This window comes from Thamnophis elegans, chromosome Z, assembly GCF_009769535.1.
Source record: "Thamnophis elegans isolate rThaEle1 chromosome Z, rThaEle1.pri, whole genome shotgun sequence".
Classification (NCBI taxonomy): Eukaryota; Metazoa; Chordata; class Lepidosauria; order Squamata; family Colubridae; genus Thamnophis; species Thamnophis elegans.
In genome coordinates, this window is record NC_045558.1 from 136182912 (window position 1) to 136210891 (window position 27980).

At 43.5% G+C, this 27980-nt stretch overlaps 1 pseudogene; it reads right to left on the reverse strand.

The window, feature by feature from the left end:
- Positions 1-16633: 16633 nt before the first annotated feature.
- LOC116521973 lies at positions 16634-24853 on the reverse strand (annotated as a pseudogene).
- Between the last annotated feature and the right edge of the window lie 3127 nt (positions 24854-27980).

The following is a 27980-nucleotide window of genomic DNA, read 5'->3' on the forward strand; positions in this document are numbered from 1 at the left end:
AGTTGAAGTCCACAAGTCTTAAACTGTCAAGTATTAACACCCCTGTTTTTTTCTAAAGGGTTAGGGGTGCAAGGGTCTTGTAACTTGACAGCTTTAAGACTTGCTTCAATGCCAGAGTTCCTGAGCAACATGACTGGAGGAGGAATTCTGGGAGTTGAAGTCCACAAGTCTTAAAGCTGTCAAGTTTGAACACCCTAGGGTTTTTTTTCTAAAGGGTTGGGTGCAAGGGTCTTGTAACTTGACAGCTTTAAGACTTGTGCTTCAAATGCCAGTTTCTGAGCCAAGTTTTGGTTGCTAAGCAAGAGCGTTGTGAAGTGAGTTTCACCACATTTTACAAGTTGGCCATGCCCACCCAGTCACATACTGGCAAGCTGGTCACATGGCCAGCAAGCCACTCCCAAAGCAGGGCCATCTAGAGAAGAGGTTCTAAAAAAATTGAAACCCACACTGGATGGGTTGGACATGACTTTACAACTAACAACAACTGAAAAATCACAAAGTTCCTTTGCATATATACCAAACCTCTTGAATTCTCCTAGACCTTGGAGTGATGTGATACCTCCATGAGTAAAACCACTATGCTTCACTTTGACCAAATGAACTGCTTCAGTTCTGTGGGAGCAAGGTATAGCTTTCACAGGACTGTAGCTGAAATGTTACCTGCCAAGGTTGGATGTCTTGAAGACGTTGTCTTCTCATTATCTCTCCGAATGGAGATCTAGATGACAGCATAGCATGTAGAGCATGTGCTATGGAATAGACTGCATTGTACACACTGTAACTGTGACCAGTCATGCTCATCTCAAAAACAGGACTAGGAGATCTCTTAACTTCTCCTCACCATTACATCTACCAGCAACATCATGGGTTCTTGAAAACTGGAAGCAAACACTCAAAAGCTTGTTCCCAGAATTTCTTGAGAAAACCACTCCCTTTTGTCTCCAAAGGTGTTATGCTGAAGGTAGGCTTGGAATCCCAGAGGCTTATTTGAATGAATAGAGAAGGAAATCGTCCCTTGGAAAATTTTAAAAAAAGTACGAGTAATGTAGGATGTCACAGTGAAATCAATCTGGACAGTGGTAATCCATATCTTTCCCAGGGATATGTTTGCTTCGTATGATGATCTGCTAGAGGCACTAAAGTGCTCAGCCACAGAAGGGTCATACTTTCCCCATAAAGATGCATGCTCTAGCTTGCCTGTCCATGAAGGTTTGATAGACAAGGGATGCCATATCTTGAAGTTCATACAGTGGAAGGAAGAGACCTTGCTTAGGGAGCATTTTCTGAAAGCAGAACAGATTCCATTTCATGCAAGATCTTTTCCAGGTTGTCCAAGAAATGTCCCCTGTGTCATCATCCACAGCGAGTAGCCCAACCCATGTCCATCTGAAATGGAGAAGCAATTGGACCAGACCTTTAGAGATGACTTTCGTTTGGGACCATGCGATAAAAGGAAAGTGAATGTGTTTTGTCTTCTGAGGCAAATGAACCATAACTAAGCTAAAAAGGAATGTAAGACCTTTTTTAAAAAAAAGATAGATTGGGCAATTGGCCTATCAGTGTATCGACTTTTTGAGAAACTACATTTGGAAAATAAAGCCATGAATTAGAAACCATCAAGATTCTATATATCTTCATTTTTTTCTTCTTCTTCTTCTTCTTCTTCTTCTTTCTTCTTCTTCTTCTTCTTCTTCTTCTTTCTTTCTTCTTCTTCTCTCTTCTCCTCTCTCTCTCTCTCTCTCTCTCTCTGTGTCTGTCTGTCTGTCTGTCTCTGTTTCTCTGTTTGTTTCTATATCTACTCGTTTCTCTGTCTCTCTCTCTCTGTCTCTCTCTCTCTCTCTCTGTCTCTCTCTCTCTCGTCTCTCTGTCTCAGTCGGTTGGCGGCTCCCCGAGGGAGGGCCTTCTCTGTAGCTGCACCGGCCTTGTGGACGAGCTTCAGGCTGAGATCTGGACCCTCACCACCCCCCGGCCTCCGTAAAGCGACTAAGACCTGGCTGTTCCAGCAGGCCTGGGGCGTTGAGTATTCCAGCCCATTTGATGAAATGGATGCTGTGTTGATTTTTAATTTGTAATTTTAAATGTTTAAATGTTTTTATTTGCTGTTTTTATTTGTGGTGAGCCGCCCAGAGTCCCTAGGGAGTGGGCGGCATACAAATACCATTAAAGTTTGAAAGTAAAGTAAAGTCAGTCGATCTCTGTCTCTCTGTGTCTCTGTCTCTGTTCTCTGTTTGTTTTTGTTTGTCTCTGTCTCTCTGTCTGTTCTGTCTCTCTTCTCTCTGTGTGTCTCTCTCTGTCTGCCTCTGTATTTCTCTCTCTCTCTCTGTGTAAGTCTCTCTCTCCTGTCACTCTGTGTCTCTCTCTCTCTCTCTCTCTCTGTATCGTATGTCTGACTCTGTCTGTCTCTCTGTCTGTCTATAGCTCTGTCTTTCTGTCTCTCTGTCTCTCTTCTATCTTGTCTCTCTGTCTCAGTTGATCTCTGTCTCTGTCTCTCTGTCTCTCTCTGCCTCTCTGTCTCTCGTTGTCTCTGTCTCTTCTCTCTTTGTGTCTCTGTCTGCCTCTGTATTTCTGTCTGTCGTCTCTGTCTCTGTCTCTCTCTCTCTGTCTCTCTCTCTCTCTCTCTCTCTCTCTCTCTCATGCAATATAACAGGAGAAGGAATACATTAATGGTACATTAACAAGTTTGATTTCCTCAACGTTGGTTTTTACCTGTGGAATCTTGTAGAGATTTAAGAAATCTGCCATGTGGGTGGAGATGTCCAAACTCATTCCCCCAACACGCCATAAGAGTCCTTCTGGGTCACATTTATAATTTGGGAGGAATCTCTGTGATTGAACAGCAAGTCCAGGGTGGTCCAGTAGGTCATGTGTGCATCATAATAGCTATCATAAACGTGAAATCCGAGTGTGAAGTTCGGCAAGAGGTTTGCACTCTCATTTATCTCATTTACAGCAAATGCCAAAGTCAGGACATGCTGATAGAATTTTGTCACCATCCTGCAAAGAGAAATACATGGCCCAATTATTCAGTGGACACAGAATTTCTATATTTTTAGAGAGAGAAAATGATTTGAGAGAAGAGGATTGAGATGTATAAAAGTGTAAATAGTTGGAGAAAATAGGCAGGGAGAACATCTTGATTTATTTTCAAAGTACTAGAACAAGGGTTCATCCAATGAAGGTGGATATAATTGGAATAATTGAAGGCAATATAGAACTGATTAGAGGCACGTGGTGGCTCAGTGGCTAACACACTGAGCTGTTAATCACAAAGGTTGGCAGATCGGCAGTTCGAATCCTTAGTGACTTGTCCCAGCTTCTGCCAACCTAGAGTTCAAAAGCATAAAAATTCAAGTAGAAAAATAGGGACCACTTTTGGTGGGAAGGTAAATGAGTGTGTGGGGTCTCTAACAATGCTTTGAACTCTAAAAACATAGTGCTTATAAGCGTCCTAAATATGCAATAGCAATAGCAGTAGACTTATATACCGCTTCATAGGGCTTTCAGCCCTCTCTAAGCGGTTTACAGAGAGTCAGCATATTGCCCCCAACAATCTGGGTCCTCATTTACCCACCTCGGAAGGATGGAAGGCTGAGTCAACCCTGAGCCGGTGAGATTTGAACCGCTGACCTGCTGATCTAGCAGTAGCCTGCAGTGCTGCATTTAACCACTGTGTCACCTTGGCTCTTAACTGTAAGCAAGCTTCCTATAATCCCTTTGCTGTCCTCACCACTCTCTGTATGGACTTTCAATCTCAGGCAGTTCAAAAGCATGTAAAAATGCAAGTAGAAAAATAGGGGCCACCTTTGGTGGGAAGGTAACAGCATTTCGTGTTTTTCGGCATTTAGTCATGCCAGCCACATGACCATGGAGATGTCTTCGATAGCACTAGCTTCGGTTTGAAACAGAGATGAGCACCAGCCCCTAGAGTCGAGAATACTAGCACATGTGTGAAGGGAACCTTTACCTTTCCATAATAAAACTGATCAAAGAAAGCACTGTTACAGATAATTGAACAGTGAGATTAAATTATTACTGGTGATGACTACTAAATGTGGTCTTTTCAAAATGAATTCATGGAAGAGATGATGGTTAGATGATTCTTTTGTTTTTGTTGTTGTTGTTGTTGTTGTTCTGATTTGCTTTTCCTTCTCTCTGTGTGTCTTTTAAAGCATAGCAATTAAAGTACTGAGCGAGCAAGAGATGATGGATAATTTCTCTTTTTTGTTGTTCTGATTTGTTTTTCATTTCTCTCTTCTCTCTTTTCTTTTTCAGTGGATGACATGATTAGAAATTAGATAGGATAGAAGGAATAAGCCTTTTAATAAAGGCTGAAGCTAGAATAAGTGATAGGCATAAGAGAAGGAGGAATATTATGTATACATTTTTATATAATAAAGTAAGTAACAAGAGAAAACATGGAATAATTGAATAATGATAGATTGCAACCTAATATAAACATGTATTATTATAGAAAAACAAAAATTGATTGAATGAAATAATTATGATTAATTTTATCACTTTTACTTGTATTAGAATGTATGACACTCAGGTACCACACTGTTCATGCATTGATTTGATATATTTCTAAAAAATAAAAATAAAACTTGTGGGGGGGGATGAATTCATGGAGAACAGCTGTAAGAGAGGCTATTTTCCTTATCTAAAGACTTGATGTACACAAGCTGCAGGCTTACAATAATGTCAAAGAAAATTCTGTGCTGATCAGTAAGAAACAAAGTGCTGAATAAAAATGACTTGGCCAAAAACTGGCTCTTTTTCTTGTTTTGAATACCTTTTAGACATCAATCCTAACACTGATCAAATTATTGAAATCCTGTACTGCTCCATTTAGAGATACTTGTGGAAAGTATCTTTTACTTCTCTCTATACCAATGGCTATCTCAAATGATCCTTCTGTTAAACTACTGAAGTTTGGAGATGATACAACAATGATTGGTCTCATTCGAGAGTAGGATGTACAGATGGAAGGTTGAACAACTAGCCTTGTGGTGCAACCAGAACAATCTTGAACTAAATACACTCAAAAACCATAGAAATGGTGGTAGATTTTAGGAGAAACCCTCCTATATCATCACCTCTTACAATACTAGACAACACAGTATCAACAGAAGAGACCTTCATATTTCTTGGTTCTATCATATCTCAAGACTTAAAATGGGCACCTAACATCAAAAATGTCGTCAAAAAAGCAACAAAGAATGTTCTTTCTACGCCAACTCAGGAAGCTGAAACTGCCCAAGGAGCTGCTGATTCAGTTCTACAGTGAATCATTCAGTCTGTCATCTGCACCTCTATAACTGTCAGGTTTGGTTTTGCAACCCACAAGACAGACATGGAACTGAGTTAATTAGAACTGCAGGAAAAAAACAATTACTACCAATCTGCCTTCCATTGAGAACCTGTACACTGCACCAGTCAAAAAGAGGGCCATGAAACTATTTACAGACCCCTCACATCCTGGACATAAATTGTTTCAACTCCTAGCCTCAAAACGACTATAGAGCACTGCACACCAAGACAACTAGACAGAAGACAGTTTTTTTCCCCCGAACGCCATCACTCTGCTAAACAAATAATTCCCTCAAACACTGTCAAACTATTCACTAAGGCTACATATCTATTACTACTAGTCTTCTCATTGTTCCTATCACCCATCTCCTCCGCTTATGACTGCAGGACTGTAACTTTGTTGCTTGTATCCTTAACGATTTATATTGATATTGATTGTTTCCTGTTTGCTTATTTGTACCCTATGACAATCATTAAGTGTTGTACCTTATGATTCTCGATGAATGTATCTTGCCTTTTTTTTACACTGAGAGCATATGCACCAAAGGCAAATTCCTTGTTTGTCCAATCACACTTGGCCAATAAAGAATTCTATTTTATTCTATTGTAGAAAACATTCTTTTTTTCAAAGGCCACTTTTTATAACCATTAATGAAATAAGGAGAGCAAACTTTCAAAGCCTGAGAATTGAACCTGCTTATAAGGTCTTTGTTCAATGCTAAAAGCTGTATTTGGCCCTTGAGTTGGATGGGGAAGGGTGAACTCCAGTCATTTCTTTAGGTATTTATTGATGAAATTTATTGCTGCCCATCTCATGGTTCAGGAACATCAAAACAGTCATCAGGTGAAGTGGCAGAATAAATAGAACCAAAATTCTATTTATCTAGGAGTACAAAATTTTCTGTACTTAGGAGTACTCATCTCAAATGATCTAAACCCCAGCTCACTGTAGCAGCCTTGCCAAGAAGGCATTAAGAGTGGTTAATTTAATTTTGCGGTAACATTGTATTGCAAACTAGGACATACAAAACCTTTGCCAGACCAATTCTCAAATACAGCTTGTCTGCCTGGAATCCACACTGTATATCGGACATTAACACAATTGAGCGAGTCCAGAGGTATTTCATGAGAAGAGTCCTCCACTCCTCTGCTCACAATAGAAGATATTATGCCACCAGGCTTGAAATTTTGGGCTTGGACAACCTAGAACTACGTCGCCTATGGTCTGAACTAAGTGTAGTACACAAAATTGCCTGCCTACTATGTCCTACTTGTCAATGACTACTTCAGCTTCACAATAATACACAGGCAAACAATAGATACAAACTCAAGGTAAACCACTCCAAACTCGATTGCAGAAATGTGACTTCAGCAACAGAGTGGTCATTTCCTGGAATGCACTACCTGATTCTGTTGTTACATCCTGAAACCCCCAAAACTTTAACATTAAACTGTCTACTGTGGACCTCACCCCATTCGTAAGAGGTCTGTAAGGGGGCATGCATAAGCGCACCAGCATGTCTGTTCTACTGTTCCCCATTTATTCGTACCCATTTCCTGGGTTCGTGCCCATGTTTATACTTATACCTGTTATCTTGTGCGTGTTTGACAAACTGAATAAATAATAATTATAATATTTATTAGTACAATCTAAATAATGACATCTATTTGCCCCTCCCGAGCTCATGATGCTTTTAATTATTTTCTCCCATCAAGGAAAGTGGTGAGAAGGTTAGATTGAAGACCCCTTCAGAAGGATCGTATTGGGTCCGTTAGAACCCCCCAGCAATAAAAGTATCAAGTGCGATCTCAGAGCTTTGAGATTGCACATCGTCTCGTCACGGCATCCAGGCTCCGCCTCCTAATGGGGGAAAATGCTATGATATAGGATATAGTTAAATAAAGAAAGGATAATGATAATGAATTATATACATGGAGGATTAGAAAACTTTGGTATTAAATATTATGGATGTTTAGCTAAAACAGGATATGAGGACTTAATGTTAATGGAGGATTTTATAAATAAGTAAATGAAATGCCAGCATGTGGTTATGGATTGAATCTTGGTATACTTAAGGATGAAGGATGTTTAAATAACTGTAGTCAAATAAAAGTGGAGGTATGATGATGTCAATATAGTAAATATTTGAGTTAAGATATTTGAACTAATTTGAATTAATATGAATTATATTTGATGACGGTGGAAGAGATGCACAAAAGCTTTTTGTAACCAGCTGATATACTTTTTACAATATATGTTTGTTTTGAAAATAAATTAAAAAAAGAAGGCTCGTATTAAAAAGAAAAATGCAAGAAGAAACAAAGAAGAAACAAAAATGGGGAAAACAGCAAAGAGGATGGGGGTGAAAATTTGAAACCACTGATAAGAAGGATTTAGAAAGTATTGCATAATGTCAATTGGAAATTATACAATCTTCTTATTAAGATTGTTAAGTATTATACAGTTGTCTTTCAATCAAGTTCAGATTATTTGCATGGATTCTTCAGAAATATAATGCCTTGATAACTAGGCGTTAGCCTGTTCCTTTTATCCATTGACTTCCCTGGCATTCCTGTAAGTCCTAATCAATACTGATTTTGTCACTTCTGTGGTCTTCTACTTTTTCTGTATTTTCTTAAAAAGTTAAAACTCACAAAGCACATTCTAGATATTCCAGCATTTTACTGGAACTCCAAGCTGACATATGTAAGGGAAAGTATATACATACATACAGTACAGATGCATTTATATATAGCCTTACACTGCAAGTTCCATATTTAGATCTGTGTAAGGGTGTCGCTCAAAGTTAACTGCAGGGAAAAAGCAAACGATTTGAGAAGCCATGCCACCAATGATGAGATCCCCAGGTTTATGCCATTCGTGAGGAACCGGCTGCACCTCAATCAAGGGGCAGTTGATGCTGGATTTGGCACATGATATTTGGGGCAACATCAGGAGTAACACTACTAGCATCAGAGCCGACGAGAAGACCTTTTCTCTGGATGTAGCCATTGCTGCCTCATCCCTTGGATTGGCTACTTTTACCCAAGGTCCACAGAAAGCTTGAAGACCTGACTTGGGAAACTGTCTCCACCTGAACGTGAATATCAACATCCTTCAGAATGCATGAGTCCCTGCATGAGTGATGCAGAACAATTTGAAGAGACCATAGTATATCTTACAGAATTGTGCCTCTTTCTGTTTCTGGTTATGGCTCTGAAAGGTAAAACCCAGGGGATTTGTTAATCATATTAATCTGAAGACGACTCGGGCTTGTCTGTTGCTTTCTGCCTTATTTTCCAGAACGTTCTTGGCATTGTGCCGAAGCAAACTAATGGTAAATAATTTCAAGGGGCGTTGTTTGGCCTCTGTGGAATATCCTTGACAACTAATGATTTTATTCCCCTTCTTCTCCCCCCTTCTTTTTCCTCCTTTGTTTTCAAAACAGATAATTGGAAATAAGAATTGAAATAATGCGGGCATCTAAAAATGCATAAGGAAGGTAAATCCCACGTGTGCAATGATGTTATCACTCAATTGGCATGACTTAGGAAAGTGCATCTGGTATTGTGACACTGTATCAACCACCATAGAACTTTCCTTCAAGTTGACATTATCACAGTTTTTCTAGATGCTACAGAGGAGCAATTGGTAACATTACTGCAAACCAACCATAAAACAATGTGCCACAAAATAAGTGTTGGTCATAAAAAATGACATAAAGGTAAAGGTTCCCCTCACAGATGTGTGCTAGTCATTCTTGACTCTAGGGAGCAGTGTTCATCTGCATTTCAAAGTCAAAGAGCCAGCACAACGGGAGCTCACTCCATTATGCGGTGCTAGGGATTCGAACCACCAAACTGAGCTATGGAGGTGGTCAACAGTATTAAGTATCTGGGGTGCAGAAAATGAACAATCTGAATTTTTCCGTCCACACATTGTCCTTAGTGAAGCGTGCAAACCAGCAACTGCATTTCCTGGGTCGGATGAGGAGAGCACATCTTTCTCCTTCTGTCCTGGACACTTTCTACAGAGGCACAATTGGGAGTGGTTTAACAAACTGCATCCCTGTTTGGTTTGGTGGCCACAGTGCCTCAGATAGAAAGTCCATACAGAGAGTGGTGAGGACAGCAGAAAAAATTATAGGACGCTTGCTTCCTGTTATTCAGGATCCTGCTTATAAGCGCTATGTGCTTAGAGCTCAAAACATTATTAGAGACCCCACACACCCACTTGGCGGTCTGTTTCTCTTGCTCCCTTCTGTGAGTAGGTTTCAAAGTATTTCTAGCAGAATAATCAGATTCTGTAACAACTTTGATCCCTATGCCATCTGTCTCGTAATCTTGCAACAATCATTATTCTTGCCTTGTATATGTATATGTCTGAACTAGACTGTGTTTTTTCTCTGTGTCATATAATATATGTGGGTCTATGCATAATTATTTATTTATTCATTTATTTATTTATGTTATGTAGTCTATATTGGAGGTGGTGACCCTTTGAAAACTGTATACAATGAAATTTCATTTTAATGTATGCCAATTAGTGTACATTCAGTGACAATAAAGTTATTCTAACAGAAAACAGAGCTAGGTTGCGCATGGGCGAGGAAGATGGCTGCCGGGTCTGCCGCTCGGCTTCTGTACTATAGTTAATATCTGTAAAAGTTGGATTCGGCACTCGGGAGCTGACCCAAAGGAGGTGAGGTCGCCTGAACATCCAGCGACCCTGGGACTGGCAGCGGCAACGGAGAATTCGATCGCTCCGAGCTGCCAGCTCGAGAAGACACTGAGCTCTGAAAGACACTGAGCTCCGGGAAGCGCTGAAGGATATCGTCACGCTGATATTGCTGGCCACGGGTGCCGCCGAACGCCGAACATCGCCTAACATCGCGGCTCGAATGCAAGAACTGTGAGGATGGCGAGGATCGATTTGAACAAAGAGAGCTGGTGAGAGGAGAATTTGGGAGGCGACGCAAGCACCGGAAACGGTTTACGCTGCTGCTGCTGGCTTCCTGCCGGCCTCCGACATTGCTGGTGACGGAGGCCACCTAATGCCGACGAAAACCGCGGCTTCAACCAAAAAAGAGAACCTGTGGAGACTGCAAGGCTGTAAGACTGATAAACAAAACCTGTGGAGTCTACAAGCTGATAAAACAAAAAAAGAAGAGAACTGGTGAGAGAGGAAACTGGCCCCTGGGACTGAGTCGAGGGAGTGGGGGAGTGATACAGACGACCTGGGATTAGTGCTGGCAGCGGACCGGTAAAATTTCACTCTCCGAGCTACCAGCCTCGAAGGGACACTAACATTTGTGGATATTGCCATTGACCATCTTGGATTCTATCCTGGATTCTATTTCTGACGCCTTGGGGCCTTAAGAACACCGAGCCCTATCGCTGAATAGAACGTCCCCCCTCCCCTTCCACCAGAGACAAGCATTTTCCCCCCTATGACTCTTTGATCTGGAAATGTTACTAGGGGGATGGTTGGAATGAACTTAGCCACCAAACTTTTCCCACCATGGTTAACCTCCTGGTTTACACTACTGCAGCTGCTACCCGAACTCACCCTGCTCCCAGCCCCCCCCTCCTTGGACTATATTGAACTCTTTAGAGGAGCCCCCTCAAGGTGTGGCCCCCCTCAGGAGAGGGGGAAGGCACCTTTGGACTATTATACATTTAGTATGGACTTTGTGAACCTGCACAATTTTTCTAATTTTATTTTAAATAGGTATGTTGAGTGCATGGGATTGTATGGGATGGTATGAATGAACTCACTTTTTACTATTAATATTGCTGTATTGTGTTTTAACTTTTTAGTGAGGACTGTCTGTGTGAGAGTTTGGGTATGACTGATTCGGAGGACCTGGCGGGGTATGCGGGGGTCTCGGGGTGGTTGGGGGAACTACATCCACAGGAGAGGGTCAGGGCATTGCGGTCATAACAGGGAGAGGCAGATATGGCGGGGACTTTAGGGCAGGCCATTACCGGGGAAGGAGGGCTCGCTATATCACAGAGATCCCTCCTTCCGGCCCTAGGAGTCCCACTCCAAGGTCAGATGCGCGAGTAATCAGGACCCTGGTCTCAGGCTGTGTCGCTAAATGCCAGGTCTGTTGTTCACAAGGCTCCCCTCGTCCGGGACTTAATTTTAGACGAGGGGGCAGACCTGGCATGTATTACTGAGACATGGCTGGGCACGGAGGGAGGAGTCCCCCTCGTAGAGATGTGCCCAGATGGATTTCAGGTGCTTCATCAGCCGAGAGCCCAGGGAAGGGGTGGCGGTGTGGCTATTGTAGTCCGGGAGTCTTTAGCACCTCGTAGGATCCCTGCTCCGGAGCTTGAGACCCTACTGGTGAAGCTGGACCTCAAGGGTCAAGTGGGTCTGCTGCTAACGTACCTGCCTCCCAACTGCATTGCAGCAGCCCTCCCCTCGCTCCTCGAGTCAGTAGCCGAGCTGGCAGTTGAGTTCCCTAGGCTTATGGTTCGGGGGACTTCAATTTGCCTTCGCTCAGTGAACGCTCTGATGGAGCGCAGGAGTTCATGGCTTCCATGACAGCCATGGGCTTGACCCAGGTAATTCGAGGCCCAACTCACTCAGCGGGTCACACACTCGACCTCGTATTCCTCTCGGAGCAGTGGAGTTATGATCTTGGTCTGAGGGGTAATGAGATCATACCTCTGTCGTGGTCAGACCACTGCCTACTGAGGCTAGACTTCCGGCGGCCAAACCCCCACCGTAGGGAGGAGGAACCGACCAGGTGGTTCCGCCCCAGGCGACTTATGGACCCTGTAAGGTTCCAGACGGAGCTTGGGGTTATTCCTGATACTCTCGCCCACAGTTCGGCGGAGACTCTTGCTGCTGCCTGGCACTCGGCAGCGTCAGAGTCTCTGGACCAGATTGCGCCACTACGGCCCTCCGGGTCAGCGGCTCCCGGAGGCCTCCTTGGTTCACCGAGGAGCTCCGGGAGATAAAGCGCCGGAGGAGACGCCTAGAGCACCAGTGGAGATCCGATAGGTCCGAACCGAACCGAGCACTTTTGACAGCATGCACCAAGGAATACATCCGGGCATTAAGAACAGCTAAAGAACACACATTGCCACCTTGGTAGCGTCCGCCGAGTCCCGCCCAGCCGCCCTGTTTAGGATAACCCGCTCCCTCCTAAATAGGAGGGAGACGGGGGACCCCTTATAGGGTAGGGCTGAGGAGTATGTTCAGTTCTTGGTGGACAAAGTTGCTCGGTTTCGGTCGGACCTGGACTCCACTCCCGCAGATCCAGCCGAGACACAAGGGAATGACTTGGCAGACCATCTCTGGGTTGAGTTTCAGGATGTTGCCTCCGGGGATGTGGACAAGGCTATGTGAGCTGTGAGTGCCTCCACCTGTATACTGGACCCGTGTCCCTCCTGGCTGGTTGCCAACAGCAGTGAGGTGACACGAGGCTGGATCCAGGCGGTTGTTACCGCCTCTCTTCGGAGGGGCACTTTCCCACCGCGCTCATGACGGCGGTGGTGAGACCCCTCCTGAAGAAACCGTCCTTGGATCCAGCCGTTCTTAATAACTACCATCCAGTCTCCAACCTCCCCTTCGTGGGGAAGGTTGTTGAGAAGGTGGTGGCCTTCCAGCTTCAGCGTACCTTGGAGGAAGCTAACTATCTTGACCCTTCCAGTCCGGCTTCAGGCCCGGTTACAGCACAGAAACCGCTTTGGTCGCATTGACCGATGATCTCTGGAGAGCCAGAGATGGAGGCCACGCGTCCATCCTGGTTCTCCTTGACCTCTCAGCGGCTTTCGATACCATCGACCATGGTATCCTTCTGCGACGACTGCGGGAGGGGGGGTGGGCGGCACGTTCTGCAGTGGTTCTCCTCCTACCTCTCGGACAGGTCGCAGTCGGTGTTGGGGGGGGGCAGAGATCGTCCCCAAGGCCCCTAACTTATGGGGTGCCGCAGGGTTCGGTCTTATCCCCCCTGCTGTTTAACATATACATGAAACCGCTGGGCGAGATCATTCGGAGGCACGGATAAAATACCATCAATACGCGGACGATACACAGTTGTATCTGTCCGCCCCGTGCCAACTCAATGAAGCGGTGGACGTGATGAACCGGGGTCTTGAGGCTGTTAAAGACTGGATGAGAGCTAACAAACTGGTACTCAACCGGACAAGACCGAGTGGCTGTTGTGTTTTCCTCCCAACAATTTGGCCGACGTCCCATCACTCAGGCTGGGGGGTCAAAATTTATACCCCTCAGACAGGGTCCGCAACTTGGGAGTCCTCCTGGACCCACAGCTGAGTTTGACCATCACTTGTCAGCTGTGACCAGGGGGGCATTTGCCCAGATTCGCCTGGTGCGCCAGTTGCGGCCCTACCTGAACCGGGAGGCCCTCACAACAGTCACTCGAGCCCTTGTGATCTCTAGGCTGGAATACTGCAATGTGCTCTACATGGGGCTGCCCTTGAAGAGCATCCGGCGACTTCAGCTAGTCCAAAATGCAGCCGCGCGAGTGATTGTGGGCGCACCACAGTTCGCCCACATAACACCGATCCTCCGTCAGCTGCGCTGGCTACCTGTTGATCTCCGGGTGCACTTCAAGGTCCTACTTACCATTCATAAAGCGCTCCATGGTAGTGGATCTGGCTATTTGAGAGACCGCCTTCTGCCGATTACCTCCCTCCGTCCCATCAGATCGCATAGAGTAGGCCTCCTCCGAATTCCATCCGCCAGTCAGTGCCAACTGGTGACTACGCGGAGGAGAGCCTTCTCAGTTGCAGCTCCGATGCTATGGAACAATCTCCCCGTGGAGATCCGCACCCTCACCACCGTCCAGGCCTTCCGCACAGCCCTCAAGATCTGGCTATCCCGGCAGGCCTGGGGATAAGACTTGACTCTCGCCCCTCCTGAATGTTGAATGAATGTTGGGTTTTTACTGCTAATTATTTTTACTCACATTTTCTTTTTGTGTTTTGTCCTGCACTCCCCCCCCCCCTATTATTGTAAGCCGCCCTGAGTCCCCTCAGGGAAAAGGGCGGCCTATAAATGCTTAATAAAATGAAAAAAAAATCTAAGTCTAACACACTCACACACATGCAAATAAACACACCCACTGACATGTATACAAGTCCTCTTTTCAACAACATATACCTGAGCATGAGAAAGTTGTCTATTTATTTATTTGCTTGGTTACTGTATCATCTCTTCTTTAGAAATAAAATAGGAGAACTCTGTCAACCTTATTTGTCAGGCCTGCAGTCATATTCCTTTCGGGATCTTTGCCTGCCACACTCTCTTTATTTTACTATGCTGTTTCATTAGTGGGGAATTGGGAGTGGGGGAATAGTAAGGAGTAGAATGTGGTGTTGTCAAAATAAAAATAAAAATCTTTTCTAGAGCCCAAGGTCACCTTTTGTCTCCGCACCTCTGAGCCTGACCAGAAATGGATGGGTGGAACCGCCAGCATGGCAGTGGAAGATTGGACCATGTGATGGACTTGTGGTGTGGGGACAAGATCATGAACTTTCAACTGGTGGGGAAACCCAGGAAGCTCAGATTCAGGTTTCCACAGATGTACCAACATGTCTCTCTTAATAAATTGGAACTTCGAGGAAAGCTCTGCCTTGGACTCTGATTTAATTTTGGATGATATTTGGAATACTGACATATGTATCAACTCTGGTTACAAGGAAAGATCTAACAAAGGCAATTTAAATTTTGCCAAATAAAAGCAATAAGATCTCATGTTAAATATTGTTGCAGATCTTAAGAAACCAAATCTCAATTGGTCATCTCACTAGGGCAGAAATGTAAATACATGTTCAAAAATATTAAAAATTCATGTGAAAGTTTTTAAAGTTAATCTACATACTTTTTTTGAATGACAGTTGTGAGAGATTTAAAAACAATCTTAACAAGAAAAAAATTCCTAAAATATTCCACTAGAGAGTACATTAAGACATTCTTGTAAACGTCAAAAAGTCAGCTGTCAAGGTTCTGACAGATGCCCTAATTAAATCGTGAGCCTCGAGCCAAGCTTCAAATCCAGTCATTTATTAGGAGCAGCATGTCGGCAAGTACCCAAGTGAAACCAGATCTACCCCCACAGAATTTATTGCCCAATTATGACTCTGTTTTCCCCCTCCTCCTTGGGTCTCTCATAAATCACTTTCTCCAACAGAGCACTTCATGGGCTGTAGAGATCATGCCCCTCTGGCTGTTGTAGGTAACCTAGGATACAGCCTTGAGAAAGATATGCATGGAATGTGCTTCTGGTTGTGGCTGCTGTGCTGCTCCATCAGTTTTCCCCATCATGCATATGGCAACCCAAGAGCAGGCCAGGGATGCTTTGCAAGTTGACATCAAACCACTTTAATTATAATAAGTAGTAATATACCATGAAAAATCTCAATTTTCAACAAATGAATTAGTTTACACAGACGTATAATTTCTGTTCAAATTTGCTTTTCACCAATACAAGCAAGTTAGAGTTCAAATAAACATTCCACTGGTTTGTTCAAGTAGTAAAGAAAATGCAATTTGGAGTTCCTATCCAACAGTTTAATTTTGTATGTGTCCTTCAAGTCTATGGGTTCACTAGGATTTACCAATGAATAATTTTATGAAGAATGGCATTAGAAAGTGGTTCTTTGTTGAAACTTGCAATTAATAATTTAAGAAAAGTATTATCCTTCTTTTTTCATATATTTGTTGGGTGATGTCAACAAATAAACGATTAGAAGATATACAGTAGTGGCCAAAATTGTGGAAACATTTTGGGAAAAGTGTATAGTATTTTTGAGGTTTCATGGCTAATAGCATCACTTTTTTTCTATTACCATAAAATTATATATCAATGGAAAGACAGTTTAATCAAGAATGTAATGCAATAACTTTTATGAAGGATCTGCTGTTAGAATAGCAGCTATAAAGAAGAAAAGTGAAACACAAAGAAAAAATTAAATATACAAAAATTATCACCATGTCAGGTAACCTTTAGCATAAATTATGGCTTTACAATATCTTCCCACGGAGTGAATCAAGTTCTGTAGCTGTTATAATGTGAAACCAAGATTGAATGATTGCTTCTATTAACTGGTTTTATTGCTAACCATATTTGGCTATTACTTTTCATAGAATACAGATAATTGAACAAAGTTTGTTGCATTACATTTTTGATTAAATTTATGGTACTCTTTAAAAAGTAGTTTTATTAGCCATCAAAACTCAATAACACACTTTTTTCCAAATGGTTTCCACAATTTTGGCACTACTGTACTTGTTGTGAAACTGAGTTATTTGATGCCAATCACATTATGTAATAGGATGCAATCACATGGGTTTATTCTTTGTCCTAATTAATCCCTCCTTATTATTCAGCTCAGGTCTCAGCAGGATAATATAAACTTTTGGAGAAAAGATACAGGCAAGCAATGCAGCCCCAGAAGCCAAAATAGAGAAGATCTCCACGGCTACCATGTACTTTCCTTTGGTGCTCAAATAAGTAGGGATAAAAGTCAACCAAACACTGCAAAACATGAGCATGCTGAAAGTGATGAACTTAGCTTCATTGAAAGCACCTGGCAGCTTTCTAGCCAGGAAAGCCACAATGAAACTGATGACGACAGAAGTCCCATGTAGCCTAAGACAAAGTAAAACATGAAGGTAGAGCCTTCGTTGCACTCTGCTATTATCTCACTTGGAAGAGATTTCATGTCCAACCTGGGGTACGGAGGAGCAAAGGCAAGCCATACAGTACAAATGCCAGCTTGAATGAAAGTGCAGGAAAGGACAATGGTGTTGGCCAGCCTTTTTCCCATCCACCTCCTCACGTTGGATCCTGGTTTGGTGGCCATGAAAGCAAGGACCACAGTGATGGTTTTGGCCAACACACAAGATACCGCGACAGTAAAGATGATACCAAAAGCAACATGGCGAATGAAGCAAGTGACTTTGTTGGGGTGGCCAAGGAATAAGAAAGAACAGAGGAAGCAGAGGAGGAGAGAGAAAGAAGAGTGTAAGTGAGTTCTCGGTTATTGGCTTTGACTATGGCAGTATCGCTGTGCTTAATAAAAGCAATAAACACCAAGACTGTGACGAGTGAAAAACAAAGGACTATTGAGACTAAACTCATTCCTAATGGCTCTCATAGGAAAGGAATGTTACGACCTTGGGGAAGCAGCTGTCATTGCTCTGGCTTCTATATTGATCATCTTGGCACTGCATACATTCGTCCATGTCTAAAAAGAAAATTGCAAGAAAAAATTAAGAAAAGTAAGCATATCTATTAGAGCTTGACTAGATTGGAAGCCGAATCAATACAGTTCACTTGAACAACATGGAGAATCCATCAAAGTACCATGTCTTTGTTTTCAAATACAAACCACCATCTGTGATCAAATACTAGACTGATTCTCAGAGAATAGGATAGGTAGGATAGGAAAGGATAGGATAGGACAGGATAGAATAGAATAGAGAATTAGAATGGAATGGTGTGGTATGGAGTGGAGTGGATTATAGTGTAGTGTAGTGTAGTGTAGTGTAGTGTAGTGTAGTGAGTAGAGTCTCTACTATACCAGACTCCGACAGCGAGGGGCCCTATGAGTCGGCCCTGGAGAATGTGGACGACCCTGGACAGGGTTCCGAATCGAGCAGGGCACAGAGAGAATGGTTGGCCACCAGGTGGTGCCTGAACCTTGGATCAGTGGGGAGGAGACAAGGGAGAGTGATTCAGAAACCAACAGTGAGTTGTTCCGGGATGCACGCCGTCAAAGAGCTACTCAGCATCAAGAACAACTACATAATTACAGGAGGTAATTACGCTCAGCTGATGGTCATTAGGCTCCTCTCCAGACTATAAAAAGACTGCTTGTGCCACGCCCTTCTTGCAGAAGTCAACGCTTGGACTAAAGAGAAACTAACTTGGCAGGCTGGATTGCTGCCAGAGTTTGTCTGAATTGCTGCCAAGGTTTGTTGGCCTTGCTGCCAAGGTCCTTATCTGTTTGTTTACTTGGCTTTCAGCCACCGAGATTCTGGTCTTGTTATTAAAGGACATTCTCATTAAGCGTGCTCGGCTTTCGTTACTGGACGAAGGAGGGGGTCAGAACAGAATAGAATAGAATAGAGAATGAAATGGAGTGGAGTGGAGTGGAATGGGATAGAATAGAATGGAATAGAATAGATGAATGGAATGGAATGGAATAGAATAGAATAGAGAATTAGAATGGAGAATGAATGAAATGGAGTGAGTGAATGCAATGCAGTGCATATGCTCTCAGTGTACATAAAGAAAAATAAAATATTCATCAAGAATCATAAGATACAAACATAGTGATAGTCATAAGTTACTAAGAAGCAATCAAATCATACTAGGAAACAAACACAAGAACATTAATTGTAAATATACATATAATATACTGTATGTATCTTTATAACATATAAATAAAAGATACATCTTTAAATATATATGTAAAGAGTGTAGATAATAAGTGCGATTAAAAAAGCAGTAACTAACTTGATTGTATTATACTTAAGTAATATTGGGTAGACTATATGGTAGACTTTCATGATTGTGTTATAATACTTTAATGTCAACAAGAAGGCTCAGAAGCTCATGCCTATCTCTAAACTCAGACACTAGCTCAATTTGGGTTGCTTCCTTAATCTGAATCAAGGCACAGATGTGGAATGGCACCACTTTACATAATCCTAAAGACAGGTGAAGAATTGAGGGTGCTATATCACCTACCGGTCTTGTTGGAAATCTTCCCTTCTGGACATGGTGAACAGTCATAACAACAAAATTTCTTCCCTTCCTTCTTTCGTTTCTGAAACCCTGGTGGGCATGAGTCACTGCAGACAGAAAGAGGACAAACCTGTTCATAAAAATAAAAAATAAAAAGTCCAGGTTGTAAGGAAGCTAAGAACAATTATGTCAGGGTTCCAAATAGCATCCAAAAGTAAATCAGAGTCCAAGGCAAAATATTGCTCAAATTTATTAAGAGAGCCATGTTGGCACATCTGGGGAAACCTGAATCTGAAAGCTTCCCGGTTTTTCCCCACCTAGTTGAAAGTTCAAGATCTTGCCCCCACACCCACAAGTCCCATGGTCCATCTCCCACTGCCATGTTGACAGCTTCTACCCATCCAGCTCCAGCCAGGTGCAGAGATGCAAAACAAAGGATGACCTTGGCTTTCTAGAAGAACTTTGTTATGGCTATATCGCATCTCACTCCTACAATTCCCCTCCCATTTTCCCACAATAGAAAATGCATAGTAGAATATAGAAAGTGGCAGGCCAAAGATCTGAAAGAAAAATGGCTGCAGGCCTGACAATTTAGTTATTTGGGGGGGGATCCTGAACATTGGGAAACAGATAATGACCAACAGGCATGAATATATACATATACCATAGTTTCGGAGTATAAGATGCACTTTTTTTCCTCATAAAAGAGGCTGAAAATCTGGCTGCATCTTATACACAGAATACAGCATTTTTTGCCTCCCGAAACCCGCCCCTTCAAAATGGGTGTATAGTTGGTAGGAGGCTTTCAGAGAGCTCCTGGGGGTGGGGGGGGCAAAATTGAGCAAAAATGGCCTTTTTTGCACATTTCTGCCCTCTCCACCCCCAGGAGAGCTCTATAAGCTTCCTAAAGACTATCCATGCCCTTTTTTTGACCAAAAAAATGGGCTGTTTTTTGCTTGTTTTTGCCCCCCCACCCCCAGGAGCACTCTACAAGCCTCCTAAGAGCTATCCATGCCCTTTTTTAAAAAAAAAAAAGCAGGCCTGTTTCCGTGAAAAACGGGCCGTTTTGGGAGTTTCCACAGTGAAAACTTTTTTAAAAAATGGCCTCTTTAAAACCTTGGTGCATCTTATACTCTGAAAAATATGGTAAATAAATGTAAGCATTTTTTAAAAGTGTGCTAAAATTCTATTATTTTCCCATTTAAAGAAATATACGTATAGTATTTCCAAAGCATTGTTACTAGTAGAGCCGAGGTGGCGCAGTGGTTAGGGTGCAGTACTGCAGGCCACTTCAGCTGACTGTTATCTGCAGTTCAGCGGTTCTAATCTCACCGGCTCAAGGTTGACTCAGCCTTCCATCCTTCCGAGGTGGGTGAAATGAGGACCCAGACTGTGGGGCGAATGCTGACTCTGTAAACCGCTTAGAGAGGGCTGAAAGCCCTATGAAGCGGTATATAAGTCTAACTGCTATTGCTATTGCTAGTAATAATAATATTATAAAAAGCAGTAACAATATTGAATTTTACTACCACTGCAACCAGAATGAGAAAACTCACCTTGGCCAACTCATCCTGAGTGACTTGTCCTAGTCATCTTAATGGTAAAAGGTAAAGGTCCCCACACACATGCATGCTAGTCATTCCGACTCTAGGGGCGGTCTCATCTTGTTTCTAAGCCAAAGAGCCAGTGCTGTCCGAAGACGTCTCCATGGTCAGTGGCTGGCAAGACTAAATGCCAAAGGTGCATGGAGCTTGTTACCTTCCCACTAAAGTGATCCCTACTGTTCTACTTGCAATTTGTATGTGCTTTCGAACTGCTAGGTTGGTAGAAGCTGGGACAAGTAACGGGAACTCACTAGTGTTAGGTGGCACTAGGGTTTCGAACCACTGAACTGCCAACCATTCTGATCGACAAGCTCAGTGTCTTAGCCACTGAGCCACTGCCTCCCCCCTAGTCATCTTACCATGGGACAATTTGCTATAGGACAATGCAACATGGGATAACTCAAGAGAGGGACAGTAGAATTGCAGCTCACCCCACCTTGAGGACTTCTAACTGAGAAGGTTCAAACCTAAAGCAAGAGAAGACCAGCTGCAGTTCACTTGTCCCTCTCTTGAATTATCCAGTGTTAAGTTGCCCTGTGGTGAGATGGCCATAGGAAGTTGTTCCATGGCCAGTTGGCCTGCAATGAGTTGTCTTTGGCTAGTTGACCAAGGGAGACAGCCAGGGCAATTGAGTCAGCTATGGGAAATTGTCCTAGACCTCACTGTAACATCATTTGGCATAGACAATTTTTACAGTAGTGGAAATGTGCAACCACAGATACCTTAGCTTAGGAAGGAGAATCTGTCAAGGAAATCTAAGAATGCATACCTCGTTAAAGGTGCTGGGCCACTCAATAATGTCATCATCTATAAAGAATTGTTCATCTTCAAAGGCCACGATTCTAACCATCCAATTTTGACTTTGCGGAAGGAGTTGTTTGGGAATAGGATCATGTGCATTATATCAAATCCAGCAACAATTTCTCTTTTTTCATTGAAATTCAGGGTCTCTCCGGCTGAATTGTTAAATGACATCCCTTGAAGAAATGCATGTAACTGGGAGGAAGGGAAAATAATAAAGTTAAATGTTCCCCTTGCACATAGGTGCTAGTCATTCCTGACTCTAGGGGGCACTGCTCATCTCTGTTTCAAAGCCGAAGAGCCAGCGCTGTCCGAAGAAGTCTCCGTGATCATGTAGCCAGCATGACTCAACGCCGAAGGTGCATGGAATGCTGTTACCTTCCCACCACTTGCTTTTTACTTGGTTTCGAACTGCTAGGTTGGCAGAAGCTGGGACAAGTAACGGGAGCTCACTCAGTTACGCGGCATTAGGGATTGGAACTGCCAAACTGCCGACCTTCTGATTGACAAGCTCAGCATCTTAGCCACTGAGCCACTGCATCCCTAAAAATGACATACCCCACTTAATATAATTAAGATATAATGTCAACCCATGACATGTTGGAAGCAATTACATTCAATATAAATTAGGATATCATATTCTGCATCAGTTAGGAAGATCTCAGGAAGAAAGGAGGGAGGGAGGGAGGAAAGGGGGAGGGAGGGAAGAAAGGACAATAGATAAGGTGTGAGTCTAGCAGGCAGGAAATGTAGGTTATAGCCCACGCTCAGCTTCAGAAATTTAAATGGATTCAATATTTCTATAGATCTTGAGAATGAACACTTCTGTCCACATAGACAATCCCCTCTTGTGAGTTAAGATATAAACCTCCTCCCAATTCCTGATTTCCAGTAGCAGAATGACAAATGGGTTATCAAAGTGAAAGGCATCCAGTTGATAAGATTTAGAACATTGTATTCCATTATTTATTTTAGAGAAATGTTGTTAGCAGATAGATGATCTATCCATCTATCCATCCATCCAACCATCTATCTCTATCTCTATCTCTATCTCTATCTCTATCTCTATCTCTATCTCTATCTCTATCTCTATCTCTATCTCTACATCTATCTATCTATCTATCTATCTATCTATCTATCTATCTATCTCTATCTATCTATCTATTTATCCATTCATCCATCCATCTATCTATCCCATAACCTGTTTATTGTAGAGCAAACAAATCGTTCTATATTCTCTTGGAGTCCAATCTATTTTCAGTTTCCTATAATAAAGTTGAAAGACATGGCCATTTAAAAAAAAAAAAAAACATTAGTTGTGCATTTAAGACTGAGGAAAAAATGTTGACAGCCAGGTAAGGAGGGAAAGAGGGAGGAAATGAAAGAGAACTTCCATCCCATTTTGGTTTATTTTTCTTGACAGATTTAAAAAGAGAACAACAACACAATACAAACTATGACATTGCATGAAAATCACAGAGAAAATGAATTTTATCAGCAATTATTTTGTTTTTGCTTACTTGGCAAATGAATGTACAAATTGGGCATTTCCACTCTCTAGACCTCAATGATCAAATATTTGCAGTTACAATAATGCTAAAAAAGATTACTTTGATACCTCATGTTTACAACATTCACAAGTCTGCACAGCAGAGGAAAGTTGAAGTAACATCATACTGATCGCTTTGGTTAACATCCGAGTTGGCGATCCCAATTGTGTTGTTAAGACCACCTATATCAATGTTGGTGAACCTTTTCACTACCGAGTGCCGAAACCAGCTGTGCCAGCTGGTCTTTGTGCACACGGGAGTGCTGAAAACCAGGAGAGAAGCCACCAAGTGTGCATGCATGCACCAGCTACTACTCTTCCAGGATCCAGCCCGCCAATTGGTCTTCGTGCCCGTGGGAATGCCAGAACCCAGAAAAGCAGATGGCGATGGTGTGCATGCCCACAGAGAGGGCTCTGCACATCTTTGGCACATGTGCCATAGGTACACCATCATGAGCCTATATAAGTGACGGTGAACCTTTTTGGCACTGAGTGGTTGCGTGGAAATGCGTGCATGCGCGCTCATTGGGGCCGTGCTCTGGAAAAGCCTAACTTCTGGGATCTAGAGCGCATGTGTACCCAACGATCAGCTAGCTGGTGCACATGCACAGGGCAGTTTTTGGCACTGCCAATGGGTGAAGAACAGCTGATCATTGCATGTGCAGCAGAAACCCAGAAGATCAAAGAGGCAAAGCTGCACATGGGGCAACATGGCTTTGTGTGCCACTTTGGAGATGCGTGCCATAGTTTTGTCATCACTGTCCTTATATTAATTAGTGATCAATACACTTTTCAAGACTTTGGTTTGTGAAAGCAATAACGGACATCGGTATCCAGGAATGGATACTATTAATTCTAATCATCAATGTATATTTCATTGGTGATTGGATAACATTGATACACTCTTGTTTCTCGGCATCAGGATCATGGAAAACCTAAGTAATTGGACAGCCATGGGTCTGAAATTCTATAGGGTTTCCTGCCTGAGCAGGGGATTGGACTAGAAGACCTCCAAGGACCCTTCATCTCTGTTATTCTGTTTTATCCTTCTGTTATGGGAACATTACCTGCCAAGGTTGCATGTCTTCAAACCCGAGTCTTTGTTCCCCCATTCTTAGTCTGTGCTTAGTCTTTGATGAGTACATTGCGTGGAGAGCATGGGCTACTGCATAGACAGCATTGTAAATACTGTAGCTGTGGCCACTCATTCTCACTTCAAATACAGACCGCGGAGGGTTCTCCAGGTTCTCCTTCCCAGTACATAGTTTCCCTGGCTCCAATGTTTCTCCGGGATTTGGAAATGAGCATTCAAAAGCCTGTTCCCAGAACAACTGGGCGAAACCATCCCCTTCAGGCTGGCATGGGTTTTTCTTCTGAAGATACATCTGAAATCCCCGAGGTTCCTTGGAATGGATTGCGAAGGATATGGCGCCTTGGAACATTTGAAAATCCATCCGCCTCGTCACGCCCGTTACTGCAAATTCCATCTGGGCTGTCATGATCCACACCTTCCCTAAATAATCATTGTCAGAACTAGAAGAGTACTGTAGGTAATTAACCACATAAGATTCATGGTGTCTCCATAGATGATGAAGGCTCTGGCCCTCTGATCCATAGCAGAGATGTGGAGATTTCCAAATGTACCCATATCGTCACTGGACAAGACACGGCCTTGGCGTGGGAAGACCTGAGTGAAGGCTGAACAGATTTGGTACTTGGAAAACAACGCCTCCATGCTTTGCAAGAAATATTTCCCACTATCATCATCCTGTGAAAAGAGCCACCCATATCCAGCCAAAGTGTAGAAGCAGACGGATAATTCCCATGTACTGGTTTTCATCGTTTGGGACCATGCGATAAAAGTAGGATCCCTGGATTTTACAATGTCCTCGGGAGCAAATGATCCAAATGTGAGCTATTAAAGACAAAGTGCAGAAAGGCATGGGGTCTTCAATCAATCAATCAATCAATCAATCACTACTGTAATGTGTTCTACATGGGGCTGCCCTTGAAAAGTGTTCGGAGACTACAACTGGTCCAGAATGCAGCCGCCCGAGCGATACTGGTGTACCTAGATACACCCATGTTACACCTATCCTCTGTGAGCTGCACTGGCTCCCTATTGGTCTCCGAATGGGCTTCAAGGTGCTGGTCATCACCTTTAAAGCCCTACATGGCCTAGGACCTGGATATCTCCGTGACTGCCTCCTGCCACATACCTCCCAGCGCCCAATAAGATCTCACAGGATGGGCCTTCTCCGGGTGCCATCGACGACACAATGTCGCCTGGCGGCTCCTCGGAGAGAGTCTTCTCTGTAGCTGCCCGGTCCTATGGAACGATCTACCTCCTGAGATCTGGACCCTCCCCACTCTCTCGGCCACCTGAAAGTCTATTAAGACCTGGCTGTTCTGGCAGGCCTGGGGCTGCTGATCCTTGATTGATCTCCAGCCCGACTAAGATTGAGTGCATGTTGTGTTTTTTTAATTCGCTTTGTCTTGTATTTTAAATTCTTTAATATTTTTTAAATTGTTTTTATGTAAGCTGCCCGGAGTCCTTCAGGATTGGGCGGCATACAAATCTATTAAAACCTTAAACCTTAATCAATCCTGGGGTGGGCTGAAACTGGTTTAACAACAGGTTCAGTAAGGGAATGATATTAAAGTTCATGATATATAGAGAATTAAGATATAAGAGCATTGTAACATTATCAATTATAGATAGCTAACTCAGCTTATAGTAATAGAGCGGAAAGTGAAAACATAAAGGGATTATGCATATGAGAGGATTGTTGTGATATATTGTAAAAATTCTTCAAAAAAAATTGTTAAATTAGTTAAATTGAGATCATGGATGTACAAATGAGTTACGCTAAAAAAATGTGCATTAAACCTTAAATGGCAAGGAAAAAATCAGAAAAACCAGACCAGGGAATAGGAGAGAAAGAATAATAGAGGGTTTAATTGAAGAGCAAGAATATGGAGGAGAAAGGAAGATAAAATGGAAAACAGCTAGAGGTTTTCATTGGAGTAAAACAGACTAATGGATGAAACAGGGAATCAACTTTGAAGGGGCAATTAATGATATTGACGCTTTGGTCGCATTGACCGATGATCTCTGGAGAGCCAGAGAGGACATTCCTCCATCCTGGTCCTCCTTGACCTCTCAGCGGCTTTCGATACCATCGACCATGGTATCCTTCTGCGACGACTGCGGGAGGTGGGAGTGGGAGGCACCGTGTTGCGGTGGTTCTCCTCCTACCTCTCGGACAGGTCGCAGTCGGTGTTAGGGGGGGCAGAGATCGTCCCCTAGGCCCCTAACATATGGGGTGCCTCAGGGCTCGGTCTTATCCCCCCTACTATTCAACATCTACATGAAACCGCTGGGAGAGATCATCCGTAGGCACGGGATTAGATACCATCAATATGCGGACGATACCCAGTTGTATCTGTCCGCCCGTGCCAACTCAATGAAGCGGCAGACGTGATGAACCGAGGCCTTGAAGCCGTTATGGACTGGATGAGGGTTAACAAGCTTGTGCTCAACCCAGAAAAGACCGAGTGGCTGTTGTGCTTCCCTCCCAAAGATTCGACCAATATTCCATTACTCAGGCTGGGGGGTCAAATTTTATACCCCTTTGAGAGGGTTTGCAACTTGGGAGTCCTCCTGGATCCACAGCTATCGTTTGACCACCACCTGACGGCTGTGACCAGGGGGGCATTCGCCCAGGTTCGCCTGGTGCGCCAGTTGCGACCCTACCTGAATCGGGAGGCGCTCACAACAGTCACTCGGGCCCTTGTGACCTCTAGGCTGGAATACTGCAATGTGCTCTACATGGGGCTGCCCTTGAAGAGCATCCGGCGACTTCAGTTAGTGCAGAACGCGGCCGCGCGAGTGATTGTGGGTGCACCTCGGTTCACCCACATAACACCTACCTCCGCAGCTGCGCTGGCTACCTGTCGGTCTCCGGATGCGCTTCAAGGTGCTATTAGTCACCCATAAAGCCCTGCATGGTAGTGGATCTGGATACTTGAGAGACCGCCTTCTGCCAATTACCTCCCTGCGACCAATTAGATCTCACAGATTGGGCCTCCTCCGTATTCCATCGGCCAGCCAGTGCCGGCTGGCAACTACAAGGAGGAGGGCCTTCTCAGTAGTAGCCCCGACCCTTTGGAACGAACTCCCCGTGGAGATTCCTACCCTCACCACCGTCCAGACCTTCCGCACAGCCCTCAAGAACTGGCTAGCCCGTCAGGCCTGGGGACATAGCCGCCCCTCCTGAATGATGAATGTATGTTGCTTATTACTTTTATATATGTGTCTACGCCATTGTTTGTATTCCCCCCCTGATTTTATGAGCCGCCCTGAGTCCCCTCAGGGAAAAGGGCGGCCTACAAATGTTAATAAACATCTAAAACATCTAAACATCTAGATGTATGAAAAAGGAAATAAGGGTAAAATGGAAAAGAGGGAAAGAGGACAGCAGAGCTGAAATTGGAACAGAGTTGTGATCTAAAATGGATTATGTACATGGGAAGATGTAAAAAGTACATTAATTTTATAAGAGACGTGGTGGCTTAGTGGCTAAGACACTGAGCTTGTCGATCAGAAAAGTCGGCAGTTTGGTGGTTCGAATCTTGTTACTTAGCAATAGCAATAGCAGTTAGACTTATACCGCTTCACAGGGCTTTCAGCCCTCTCTAAGTGGTTTACAGAGTCAGCATATTGCCCTCAACAACAATCCGGGTCCTCATTTTACCCACCTTGGAAGGATGGAAGGCTGAGTCAACCCTCAGCCGGTGAGATTTGAACAGCCGAACTGCAGAACTGCAGTCAGCTGAAGTAGCCTGCAGTGCTGCATTTAACCACTGCACCACCTCGGCTCTCTTGTCCCAGCTTCTGCCAACCTAGCAGTTTGAAAGTATATATATACAAAATGCAAGTGTAACAAAAAAAATAAAAAAAGACCAACCAGTTCAGTG